Source organism: Anopheles funestus, chromosome 3RL (assembly GCF_943734845.2).
Source record: "Anopheles funestus chromosome 3RL, idAnoFuneDA-416_04, whole genome shotgun sequence".
Classification (NCBI taxonomy): Eukaryota; Metazoa; Arthropoda; class Insecta; order Diptera; family Culicidae; genus Anopheles; species Anopheles funestus.
The window spans coordinates 12444527-12457905 of NC_064599.1; the positions used below are offsets into that span (position 1 = coordinate 12444527).

General features: G+C 43.7%; 1 protein-coding gene across 2 annotated transcripts in view; it reads left to right on the forward strand.

Moving 5' to 3' along the window:
* The window catches only part of LOC125771495 (uncharacterized), a 145022-nt gene that overhangs the window by 53199 nt on the left and 78444 nt on the right, over positions 1 to 13379 (forward strand). The window lies entirely within an intron of this gene.

Consider the following 13379-nt stretch of genomic DNA (forward strand, 5'->3'; position numbering starts at 1 on the left):
AAAGAATCATCCTTTCAGAAACAAAGTTTGGTACAGATTCTGGAGATTGTAGACTTTGGGGCTTCAGGACTTTGGAATTCAAAAATTGCAAACTTCATTATTGTTGATTATAACAATTAAAATAGGAGTGTAATTGAGTTTTTCAATTGATTGGTATGATGTAATACAGCAATGCTTCTAACTAACAGAGGCTTTGAAATGAAAAAAATATTTATTTCTTAAAAAATCTTACTTTTTCTTCGGCATTGTATATGTTTGCATTAGTGCAATTTCTAGAAACAATAGATTAATTATCTCTTCCTCTAGGAATGAGGGTGACTTATATCATTTACACCCCTCCGTACGCCGACATACCGCACCCCCATTCCACTCAAACATCCCCAAGCGAAGGAGATCGCATCGCACAAATTATAGTCTCACATCGTAAAACAAACTCTCGCGGCCAAGTGGCTCGATGTCATTTTGGCGCTCGATTCTAACAAGGAGTTCCATCGCTCCTCCAATACCCCTCCCTCCTATTAATCCACCGATGGGTCATCCTTGAGGGGGTTTTCGCACCGATCATAGCGATCAACTTTGCAACACCAACCCGCCAGGCAGGGAGACGCTCCCATGTGTGAGGGGTGGGAGATTGGGTGAGTAAGTGCCCACATGTACTGCTGCGTTGTTCCGCGCACATTCTGACAGCTCCCATGGGAAGTCCGCATTGGCGCACTGTTTGACACCGTTCGAACGGAGGGGCTTGTGTTGCTGCTGAAAAGGGCCAGCTGGGTGGGTTGAAAAGATGGAGGAAAGTGGGCGATAATCGGAGGGTGGTAGCGTGACAGCGGGTGGTAGAAGTTGCATGCCTGCAACGGAAGGTAGTAAAGTAATATTTTAATTGCTTAGAAATACGAGTCAAACCTGTTTCGTGATCTACCCTCCTCCTCCCTCCCTCCCCTACGTTTTCGTGACCCCCCGTTCATAACCCCTTCCCGACCTTCTTCCTTCGTGGTATTCATTGGCTCTCAACCTTCCCCCTTAGCCACCATTCCACTCTCCGTTCCAATAGCGTTGTTTTCGCGAAACCGAGGGAACTGTCTAATTCCCTCCGAGACAAGCTTCTAAAAGCGGCTAAACACGCGCTAGGAAAACTATTTGCAATCATCATCCCACCATTGCGCGCTGCACCACACTTGCAGCTGCAGCAACACAGGCGAACCATTCTCCACCGAGCGTGTCCCCGCCTCCCCCGCCACGGACTGTCCAGCTTTCGGTACGCAGTTTTGTGTGCGCGAGCTTAGTGCTTGGTTCCCGGGGGCCCCCGAGAGTCTTTTCCTCCTACGACGGTTGCTGGCACTTGACACTGGTATGAAAAATGAGCACCACTAAACGGACGGGAGACGGACCGCGAAAAAGCCGTTCCTGAAGGTCACCAGCGTGTGCGATTAGTTCTTACCTGTTTCGTTTGGCTGCGAACTCGAGGTTTGTGGTGTTGGCAAGTGGTTTGTTTGCCACGAGGTTTGCCACTGTGAAGTTGTTTTTCCTTGCCCTCGGAGTTGCCCCTTGCTGTGAAGCTGGTGGTCTTCCTCCCGTAATGCTCGATGCATTTTGTTGGCCCGAGATGAAAGAGAAACTTTGTTTTTGTTTTCAGAGGCATGGGTTCAAGATTGGATATTCTGAAGCAAAGCAAGATAGAGATTGATTTTTTTTGGATATACCATCTCACGAAACTGCCATGAAATCAAACATCAGTTTTAAATAAATTTCCCATAAATTATAGCTTATCGATCCTTGATCGATGCACATTAGATAAAAATAGAACCGATCGCATTTGTTTACACGATCGTTTCTGCCTTGGGAAGAAGCTATTTTAAGCCATCGTTCGTGAACTACAGAAAGCAAAAAAAAAAAAAACAAATAAAAAACTGTTGAATAAATTCATGTTTATGCATAATGCAACTCAATTCACATTTTTGCAAGAAGTTTTAAACCATGTTACCCCTTTTTTTGTTCTTCTTCACCAAACCACGTTTAATAATTGGGTCAAACGAAAATGCGAACAGGATGACAGGTTCCGTTCGCAAGGCATCCCTCCCTCCAAAAAAGCACGTGCCAAATATGTCTACGACTGGTAGTGATATTCATGTGCATTTAAAAAAAAAAGAACAACACATTAGCACAAACACACATATGCTTAAAATAACAACACAGAAATTTATGCGAAAATGGGTGAGAACCAACGATAACAAAAAACGAAAACAAACTCCCATATCGGCTGTAGTAAGCATGAATATTCAACAGCCAGGAAATGGTTTTGCATTTCATTAACATTGTTCCCTTCGCAAAGCACTTGTAGAGCCTTTTTGCAAATAATCAGGTTGCAGCTAGGAAGCAAAAAAAAGGATACGGGATCAATTTCTTTAATGCTCTTCTAACGTTAAGAAGCACCGTTCTAACGGCACGGTACGGTATCAGCCCCGTAACTGGTTTATCATTATGACTAATGGACAAGCGCGCACTTTGATTTCGCTTCAAGGTCACCCGAAGCAACTATGTTGCGGTGTCCTGTCCCGTAAGGTAACCGCGGCATGTCAACAGCAAAAAATTTATGCCATTTTCCATTTCGGACGATTTGAAAGTCAATTAAGTTTTCGCCCGGGACGGTGATCACCTTTTGCGCCTGCCGATGGCTGATAGCTGATAGGCCTGACCTCAAAACAAAACGCGTCCGACGGGCTGATCATCGGAACGTACCGTCCCGAAACGAGATGGCAAATAATTTAGATTATCCTACATAAATTCCAACACAACGGCCCTGTAGGCTTGTGTAAAAAGGGGGCCTCCGATTCGTAAGCGAATCTTCCTTTCTGGTGGAGAGTGTCATCGTCGCAAGGAACCGAACGTCGCAGGATGGTGAAATGGACAGGATAGGATTAGATTTCTCCTGCCCCAGCGCTTTTGCCTTAACAGCGCCGTAGAGTAATCGAACGATTTGATGCTTTTTTCGAAAATTCGGTCCAAAAATTAAGCGACGAACCCCCACACGCGCTTGGCTGAGGTGACGCACTCTCTCGCGCACACATTTACAACACTCGCGTTGTGTTGTTTGGATTGTTGTTCTGCCTTTCTGGCGTGCTGTTTGTGGTTTTTTTTTTTGTTTAGGAAGATGAGTTTAGAAAACCGACCTACTACCGCGTGAGTGCGCCCGCGCGAGCTGGAACGAGGAAGTGCGCCGAACCATAACAATGCTGCCATCCGAAATGTTATGTTTGCGGACAATCTAAAACAGCGAAACCTGATTAGGGAAGCGCAATGGCAAAAACATACGCATACCCACTTGGTGTCGATTGAGGGTGGGAGGAGGGGGGGAGGGAGGGGGGAGGAGAAACAGATTCCTGTGGCGACTCAAAACCAAGCACCGGAATCGTGTCGGATTGTAGTGCGATGAGCAGCGCAGAAAAGCAGAAAAAAAAGTATAGCGAACAGACAACAGAATCGCATCGCCGACTGTTTGAAAGTGTCCACCTCGATGTCGTCGAAGACGCGACGGTGGGGGCGCAGGTGGATTTTTTTAATTTATTCGTGTTTTTAGCTAGGTTGCGATGTTTCCAACATTTTCGGCATTAGTTTTTAATGGACTATCGTTTTTCTCTAAATTGGGTCCATAAATATTGGACCGGGAGTTATTTATAAGAGCGTGTCCGTGCGCGGTAAGTGAGTGAGTGAGTGAAGACCTCAGGCTTGGAACTCGCTACGACCGTGTGGGGACATTTCATACGTTTCGCTTTTTGTTTTGAAGGTTTCGAACGAAGCGAAAGAAATGCCCAAAAAATGCCTCTCCTTCGTATGTGCCCGGCCGCGGATCCTGACAACGCGAACGTAGGGCGTCGATAACTGTAATTAAGAAGGTGGCCAGTTTATTGGTCGTCCCGTCAGATGATGTTGCGATCGCGATGAAGTAAATCCACCCGCTCGCTAAGATACTGGTGGCTAGATACGGACGTAAATCATCGCCCATAGAATCGTTTGGATGGAACTCACCGAAAGGCCGGTGCGCGAGGACAGGTTTCGATCCGTAAATGCTTCTAGCCCCGGTTTTTTGGGACCCCATGCCAAGGTGCCAGCGTGTGCTGGGGCAACGATCGGTTTTGGGTCTAGTTGGGATTTTTGAGAAAGATGTTCATTAAATTATGGGACATAAATTATAACCACTGTCCGCTGTTTCGAGGGTGGTGGGGGTGAACCCTGTGTTTCCTCTAACCTGTCAAATGATTATTTTATTTGCCTCAGCTTGGTACCATACGTGAGGAAACATCCTACATGGGAGGATAGAAAAAAACAGAGGTCCATTCTGCGTCCATATTGTACCAAAGAAAATTGGTTAAGAATGTCTTCCAAACAATGCTCTACCAGTGCTGGAAAAGCAATCAATCAGAAGAACGATTGTTCATTATAATCATTTACTTACTTTAGAAAGAAAGGTTGGCATTTAAAGTGGCTTGTAGTAAATTAAATTTCACGACAAGGAGGAGTTCTACTCGGATTTTCTTTCATCTCGAGGCAACGATAAGTATCTGGCAGTGGCAATGAATTTGGCAAATGGGTACAACTCCATTCGGTTCGGTAGTTCTGTGGAAAGGAACACACTGTCCGCTGTGCAAAACATCTTCCCTACCATTCCAATTGATAAAACACAATTCGGGAAAAAGGACATAGAATTACGTGGAAGGAAAAAAACCCCCAAAGAATAATATATAAAAGAGAGTAAAGAAACAGCAAAGCTCAGCAAAAACATAAATGTATCTCCGGGAGCGAAGGTGCGCGAACGGAAATGCCGCAACAAACAAGGAATGTAAAACGGTCCCCGGGTCCAAACAAAAGTACTGGCGAATCGGCAACATGATGCAAAACAAATAAAAAAAGCGAAGAGAGTCGATGCAGAACAGCACGGGCCGCGCCAAATGGAAACGAATGAATGAAATGATATAATAATATAATTTTATTTTTATTATTATTGTTCAATCGTTTGATTTATATCTCTATTTTTCATTCATTGTTCGACCGTTACGGTGTGTCCCGAATGTCGAGAGTTCTTTGAAGTTGTTGTACGGGTAGCAGGGCGCAAGGGCTTCAAGGTGCAAGAGTCAAATATTCTGGTATGTTGAGGGATTCGGTAACGATCTTCAGGCGGTTGGGAGATATTTTTTTGTAGAACAACATATTTCTTAATGTTTTCCCTAACAAATTTACCACACAAAAGTCAATGAGCACAAGCATGGAAACTTTCAGGAACGTTTTTTTGTTTTTAAATAAAAATCTATGCCCCCCTTTTTTGTATGAGCTGGACAATTGAATCACCATTATTTCCCCACTTTCCATTCGCTCTGTTTCTAATCTTGATTTCTGAACGGAACCACTTCAAAGGATGAAATATGCACGCGCACACAGTAGAACAGCCACGATGCAGGCTACCGATGGCCGAAAAGAGGAAACGATTAGTACATCTTGACACTAACGTTTATTTGTTTCGACCAAAAAAACGAAGCGAAAACAGCAATGGCCAATGGTCGGCAACTGTTACGACCGTTCCATACCGTTTAAAGGGGTTGAAGCGAAAACGATTTAAACCGGCAGCAAGTGACGAACCCGAACGTGGTGCGGTAAGATCGAGATCATCAAACGCCCAAATAAAAAAAACACAATGCGTACCAGGGAAGCAGAACAAACGTAAAAAAAGCAAATGGAAAAATGGTTCGATAAAGATAAAACTGTTGGCTGTTTCTTTCTTTTTCGTTGTTGTTAAGCGTAAGGACAAACTCACGATCATGGTATGTCGCGGGTTCGTGTGCATTATTGCTGCTGCTCCGTAAAAAAGGAATCATCTTCAGGGTGTAGAATTGGTAGAAAATTCACCTCTGGGCGTTGAATCGCCGTCACCGTCATACTGCACGAACTGCATTCCCAGAACGAAAACCCCGCGATACAAACCCACACCGGAAATCCAAACCAAACGTGCCTCGGCGAATGGGTCTCGCACGAAAAGGAATACAAAAAAAACCCTCATCGACGGTGACAACAACAACGATCACCGGCCTGGTTTGGCTGGAGGGCCTTGTTTTCGAGTGTACGTGATAGAACATAAGCGTGTGGGACTTTATGGTTGAATGTGGAGAGAGAGAGAGCGAGGGCGAAAGACACAGTGGCCTTTTGCCGGCGGTAAGGTACGAGAGACATCCGGTAGGTCACCACACCCGGGGAATGTCTTGGTATGTGGCATTGTGCTGGGATTTTGTGTTTTGTTCAAGTTCGAATTTATGATACCATGCTCCGGATCCAACAGCACAGCGCCATTGTCCGATGAGAAGTCGATGCGGATCGAGCTTTTATTGAAAAGTTTGATAGTTTTGAGGGTGCTCTGAATAAACGATCAGGCAACGACACTATCGGGAAGGCATGGTGTGAAAGTGAAATTATTTATAAAAATATCGAAGAAATAAGAGTTGACAGCTTTTAGTAAAATAATCATGAATTAAAAATGTATATTTCTTTGCACAGTTCCATCATGGAGATCTTGGCAATAGTGGCAAAACCTTGAAAAATTTCATTCCATTTACGTCAATTCGATTCTTGCTGCAATTGATCTACAATAAATCTTTTTGATATCAATTTTTATAATTGACTTGTAATGTGGGGGTTTTCTACCAATATTCAAATTCCTAGTTAGCCAGAAACAGAGAGTTCACATACTTTAAACTGTTTCTTAAACCATTGATTGACGCATTTAAGCAAAGGGGCGTACATTTTTTCCAATTTTCTGAACTCAAAACTGACCAACCCTCGCGTAGAGTATCAAAACAATACACTTTCCACCACTAGAGGGTTCGTTTCAACCTATCGCCCACACAGTGGCCACCCAATGCAGTCGATCGATCACCGCCAACTAACCGGGTGCGTGTATGATAATTTTTATGACGCCAAATGACTATATTAGATTCGCACCGATAAGCGGCAACCCATGGAGACGCCATGCATGTTGGACGTCATTTGTGCATTCGTGCGCATGAGAGCAAATGCAACTGGTACATTGCATGCAGGCAGGCAAAGAACCACGTCAAAAACCTGCTGCCTGCCAGATGCAGTATAGAACACCTAAGCTTTTGCTTGGTTTTTGGTAGGATTTTCGCAGGATTCGCAGGCGAAGGTAGGTGGCGAAGGTCATCCACTTGAAGGTTGATTAGATTTTTCACGGTTGAGCCACCGGTTTTAGGTTCGGTGGTTGGTCGGTAAAAATTGATGCAAAGGTAAAAGGGGTGTACGGGGTGTACAGTACGGAGTGCTTTTTGCTGTTTTGGTGTGCGAAAATTTATGTTACCAAGCGGTGTCAGCGCAGGTGCCGATCCGGTACGATGGTGCGATGGAGTGGAAATTTAGCAAACAAGAACTTGTTGCCCTGCTTACAAACATTTGCTGACAGTCGTACCACTGACAGTCGCGTAGTTTATGAATGCTTCACAACCGCGTGATCACACTTGGCGCACGTTTGGTGATCCGTGAAGGAAGTGGACCATGGGTTTTTGCTTAAGAGTCGCATGTATTTCACGTCACGATTTATGTCCATCGTTATGCTTCAACGTGTGAAAGTGCGAGAAAAAAGGCCAATGAAGTTGGGAAGAGTAACCGATACAAGACGAAGAAGAAGGATAGGAAAAAATCTCCAATGCAAAATGGTCACATTGTGTTCAGCTAGTATGGACGATGCTCACAAAACAACATTTTAACATTTATGCGTGTTTGTTTTATTTTTTTTAACTTAATTTCAACCATGAAGCATTTACCATTTCTTTAACTAGTCTCGAATTGATTTGTCGACCCGTTTCGGAAAATGATCGGGTGAGTGAATAAATTAAAAATGAATTTTTAATGTAACATCTTCCCTCCCGAAACGTGCGTAGCTGTTGTGCGAACAACAATGTATTTGCAGCTGGTGATAAATTTGTGCAAAATTTGCATCCTGATTAGCGTGTGAAATTGATCCAACTTTCTCAAGGACGTACCAGCGGTAGTCCATAATCGTTAGTTTAAGCTCGATCTTGCAAAACTAGCTTAGTTAGCGGGGTTTGTTTGGAGGATTTGTTTATCCGTAACATAAGTTTTCCGGTGGCAGGTACAGGACAGATGATCGCCACTAGATAAAAGATAAGAGATACTGTTTTTGCAAAAAGCCACAAAAACCGGATTAAACTTCATTCGCATGCAAATATAAATATTAAAACCGGGCGAAACTAATGCCGGCATTATCAATGTTAATGTAGTTTTAAGTGAATACGGACTAAGGAAATGTTGCATAAAGATGAAGAAATTATGTACAAACCAGCAGGTAATGGGGTCCGTTTAGCAAAATCGTTGTATACACAGCATTATAAAATCTGTGCTACCCTGCTGCTGCTGTTGCTGCTGCTTATCCTTGGGTTAGTTTTACGATTACAGCCGAGTCCTTGGGTCAACCAGATAGAGCTTAAGCGATAGAAAACTAGCTAACACTCCACCATCTCCTCAAGTCTCCACGCGCACCTCCCCAACAACGAATTCTGTTCGTTCAAGATATTGGAGACCTTCGCAAGACCTCCGGAGAGTTCCCGCGCAGCGATGCTTTTGCAGCCACACAGCTCGCATGTATTTCCTGCTGAACAAGTGCTTTACGGCGTATTGATTTACGACTTTTAATTGCGTTTGATAAATTTCATGACCCTACCGCACCTCGAAGTATGTACCTCACGCGTGTGCATTAGAAGCCCCCGAACCGTCAACCGTCCGTCGTTTGCCCGTCCACCCAAACCCTTTGGCTCGTGTGCTCGTCATCGATTCGCGACGGTGGACATTCTTACCAACCCTGTCGCTGTCGCTTCAAAACCCCCAAAGCGTCCTGCGATAGAATGTGTGGTGAACACCAGGGCACCAGTGGTCTAGCGGTCTGCGCAATAGCGGTGGCCGCACACACGGTCACCCCCTAGTCACATGTTTTGAAAGTTGATTTTGTCGTAAAACAAGTCCCTTGTGCGATTAATCTCTCTTTGAATCGCGCACCCAATTCCCGTCCCGTACTGCTGCACTATTCGTCCTGACCTGTAAGATTCTTCCATTCCTACGCCACCACGTTACGTGAAGGAACGCCGGCACATGCCGCGAGAGATCTTTGTGTTGTTGTGTTGTGTTTTTTTTTCTACTTCTGCCTTCTATACTTCTCTATGTTTGCGGCTAATTAAAACTGGTAATCGTGGTATTAGCAAAGAATTTGTGTGCCTTTCCACGTGCAATATGTGTGTGTGTGTTGTACGGACAAATGGCGTGAAAAATATTGAGAAGCATGTAGCGATATAAATGCGACCTAAATTTCTTTTCGTTTTTTTCTCAATTTTCTAAAGGGCAACGACATTCTTTAATTTGTTTTGTAACGCGAAGGTGTTTCGTTTAGGAAAAAAAAGAATTGAAAAGATTTCTTTATTGTACTTTAACTATGGAAGCAATTAAGAGTTGAAAGGGCAAAATTGAAACCAATATTGGACTTTTTTCAAGTTGAACTAGAATATATTGAGGATATCTTCCCAATTTCCAGAACTTTCGCAATCAGTATGTCCATCGACAAAGCTGCTAGAATTCGAATTCTAGCTCGAAAAATTCTAGTGCAACTTGAGCTAGACGAGATCAGGATTTACTCCAACGTTGCTCGAAATTCCTGTAACGCTATACTTCATTTTAAACACACAAACAGCTTGTTCTGCTGTTCGTGTGAATGATTTTTTAAGCCATTTCGTTTCGGTTGCGGTCACGGTTGGGGACAGTGTGTCGAATCCGTGTCAATATTGGTCAGTGTACTTAACGAATCATCTACCTCGCGTTGTGTTATGTTTCGGTAGGTTATCGTCACATTCCTGCGCACTTCTTCAATTTCTTCTCCGTCGGATTTAGACACTACGGGGCTGTTGTTTGCTCCAGCTCATTCCTTTTGTCACTTTGGTATGTCACATTATTTTTTGTTGAGTTATAATGTATTAGTAACCGCAAAAATGGCAAAAAAGTGTTAAATATGTGACCTCCGTTTAACGTTCCTGTGTTGTATGTAATGATGTCATTAGGTTGCGATTTGGCACTGGCGCGATCCTGCTGTTGATCGTCGTTCAATATTTGTGCCCGATCAATATTGGTGCTGACCGATGAATGAGCTTCAATTTCTTTGTTTGTTTACCACAGGCAAGATTGGTTCTTAAGTAGTTGAAAAATTGCCCTCAAAACTTCATGGTGGAGTTTAATCATGCGAAGAATGTCCAAAAAAAATGGAGAAATTACTGATCGCTTCACAGCTCGTAAATACGCTCAATGACATGCAGCAGAAAACGAGAGTACACACCCTCGGTAGGGGGAAGTATCATAAGCGACCCAAGCCAACGCACCTTACCATGCCAAATCGAACCACAGAGCGACCGATCACGCACGCACGCCGTTTTGGGGACCCATGTAACTCGATGCGGCAGCACGACTGCCTGATTATCCCTTCGTTGATCTGTTTGCTGGTCCAGTTGTCTCGGTACGATCAACCGTTGCCTGGACGCAACTCGGAACTGGACCAGTGGATCAACGAAACCAGCAAAGAAAGGAAAGAAGAGAGCAACAAACAACGAACCCACCGATGCCGGCAAATGGCCAGACACGCAGAGGACGAACGCGATCGGGACGGGCAGTCGGCAGAGGTTCGAACCGCGTGTGTGCGCGCGCGCGCCTTCGAAGAAGAAAGAGCAGCAAAAGTATATCTCTTTATTCAAATTTAAATTATACACAAATTTCAAGATTACACGCCGTATAATAAGCAATCAGCGCCTGCGTGAATAAATTAAATACTATTTACCATAATTAAGTTCGTACAGATCGTTTTCTTTCGTTCGTTTCGGTACTGGTGCGCCGGGGTGGAGGAGGGAGAGGGCTTGTGGGGTGTGATGAGGTGAAGGATAAATGTGGCTGCGGAGTGGCCGTGGATCTTGCAGCGCCACCATGCAGCGCGGGCATGCGTTTGTTTGGGTTTACCGGGGGTTTTGTGGTACAAACGCCTTCCGTGAAGCTGCGTAGACTGGCTGGAGTCTGTACGCGGTTTGAGAGTGTATCTTTCGTGTGTGATTTTTTTTTATTCTTTTTAATTTAAGTTCCTTCCTGTTCGTTTCGCACGCACGATCGATTGTGGTGGCCTTATGTACGCACAAACAGACAGCTATTTCTTCTTTCTCGCATTGATAATTGTCATCGAGCCGATTGAAAATGAATGTCACATTTATGTTTGATTGTGACGATTTGTTTTCCTTTGCGATATGTTTTTTGGTGCAAAAAGATATATAAAATATCAACAATGAACCATTGCGATGTTGTCCATTGGTGGACGTATGTTAGCCTTTTTTTCGTTATTTAATTTTAATTTTTGCTGTTGCTTGTAGGGATAAATAGAAGGAAAGAAAAAAAAATCATACGACATTACCATGGCAACCGATGGAGATGTATTGCAATGTTGCTTGCAAACATCGAAGTTATGCAAATGTTAACGAGAGCCCGTGTTTAGAGCCACTCTCGTTTGCCGATGACACTTGCCACATTACCATTGGCTGGCGCCTGTGATTTGTGTGGCCTGTCGCGATGTTTACAATTTCGAAGGAAAACCCCCGGGACGGGATGTGAGGCAGCGCGCGCAGTAGGCCACGGATTAGTTTGACGGGATCGTTAATCTTCGCTCGATCACTTGCTGTTTCGGTGGTTGCATTGAATATTCAAATCGCTTATCGGGTAGCGAACTGATTATGACCGTAACAGGGCAATGGGTCTTTCGGTTTTATGCATTACTGTATCCTACTGTGATTCGTACGGGATGACATTTCTAACCAGGTGCCAATTTGTTTACGCGAGCACACGCGTACGCTGTCTTAATATCGAACGCTTTTAAAATGACAGGTCACCGCGGATCGATCAGTGGGGCGTATAATCGACATCGGGCACTGTGTCTAGCTTTCGGGCTTAGAGCTAATATTCCGCACCTTCCTGTCTGTTTCCCTCGGGGTTTATTTCTTCTTTCCATCAACTCCAATGAATAATTATTAAGGTGTAAAAACACCACAAACCGAGCACTCTTTCATCCCCGTCTCACTTCCACCAAATACCGAAGGATCAACAGCAAGCGAAAACTATTGAGAGCAAAAAAATCAAACCACACTGCCTAGGTGCGCAAAGGCGGTCTAATAAATGGCTTATATTAGCGCACCATTTAACGAAGGCGGTCTCGGCACACGGGCCGGTCTTCGTGTCTCCTGTTTCAGCGGAATTGTCCGCGCGTTGCTGGAACCGTTTCGCTCGAGCCACGAGTTTTTTGTTATGCAATTATTTAAATTTGTCACGTGCGCGAGCTGATTAAAAGGTGTGAATGCTTCCGTACGAAATCGGGTAAAGTTGGGGCGATGCGGTGGGCGGGAAAAGAATTAAATGCGAAGCGATTGGAAATAAGCAACTATATTTAATATTTACAGTGGGGAAAAGATTATTTTTAGCAGAAATGTGCTTGAAGTAAGTACCTTAGTTAGAAGCGCCAGGTTTTGTTAATCGATTTAGCTTTACTTTTTTATTATTCTTTTTTCATGTCTCTAGTATCGTTGAAGTCGTTTTCTTCTGCGTTTTTTAAATAATTGAATTTAATTGAAAATTATTATAATAACAAACAGAAGGAAAAATTTCTTCAAAATCAACCAGCTGGATTAAAAAAAATGCAGCGCATATTTTATTGCTTTTCATTTTGCAGCATCTGGCAAAAAAGAGTTTTTCACCAATTCGATAACAGACCGATATGCGCATGCCGTCGTCGACACTTGCTAAACGGTTGTAATTAAATTATTGCTTTCTACTGCAAGCAGTTAACCCTACCCCAGCGTCTGGTGCAGGTCAGCATTTATAACCCCTTTCGGTTTTCATTGTGTTGCGTTACTTGTTGTGCTTGGTTTTTTATTTTATTTGAACGTCTTAAAACACGGGCACGAAGAGAAAAAAACCGTCGTATCAGTTGCATGAATGTATTTTGTTTTTCTTTACTCGTTTTGAAAGAGGAAAAAAAAAGCTAATAAAAAATGTAAATCTGCGATCGTAAACCATAAATTATAAAACCAAGTTGTACCAGCAGCAGCCTGCTGAAAGACGCAGAAAGAAAGTGTTAAAACCTGAAGAAAAAAAATCAGAACTCTCGCTTCTTGGCCGATGCCGATGCTGTGCGTCTCGTTTAATGAATGGAATCGATGGGAAGGAGAAGAAGGGAAGGAACTTGAAGTGGGTGAGGAATTCTCGACCATACCCAGGTCTGGGATGAAAAATATGAGCCAACA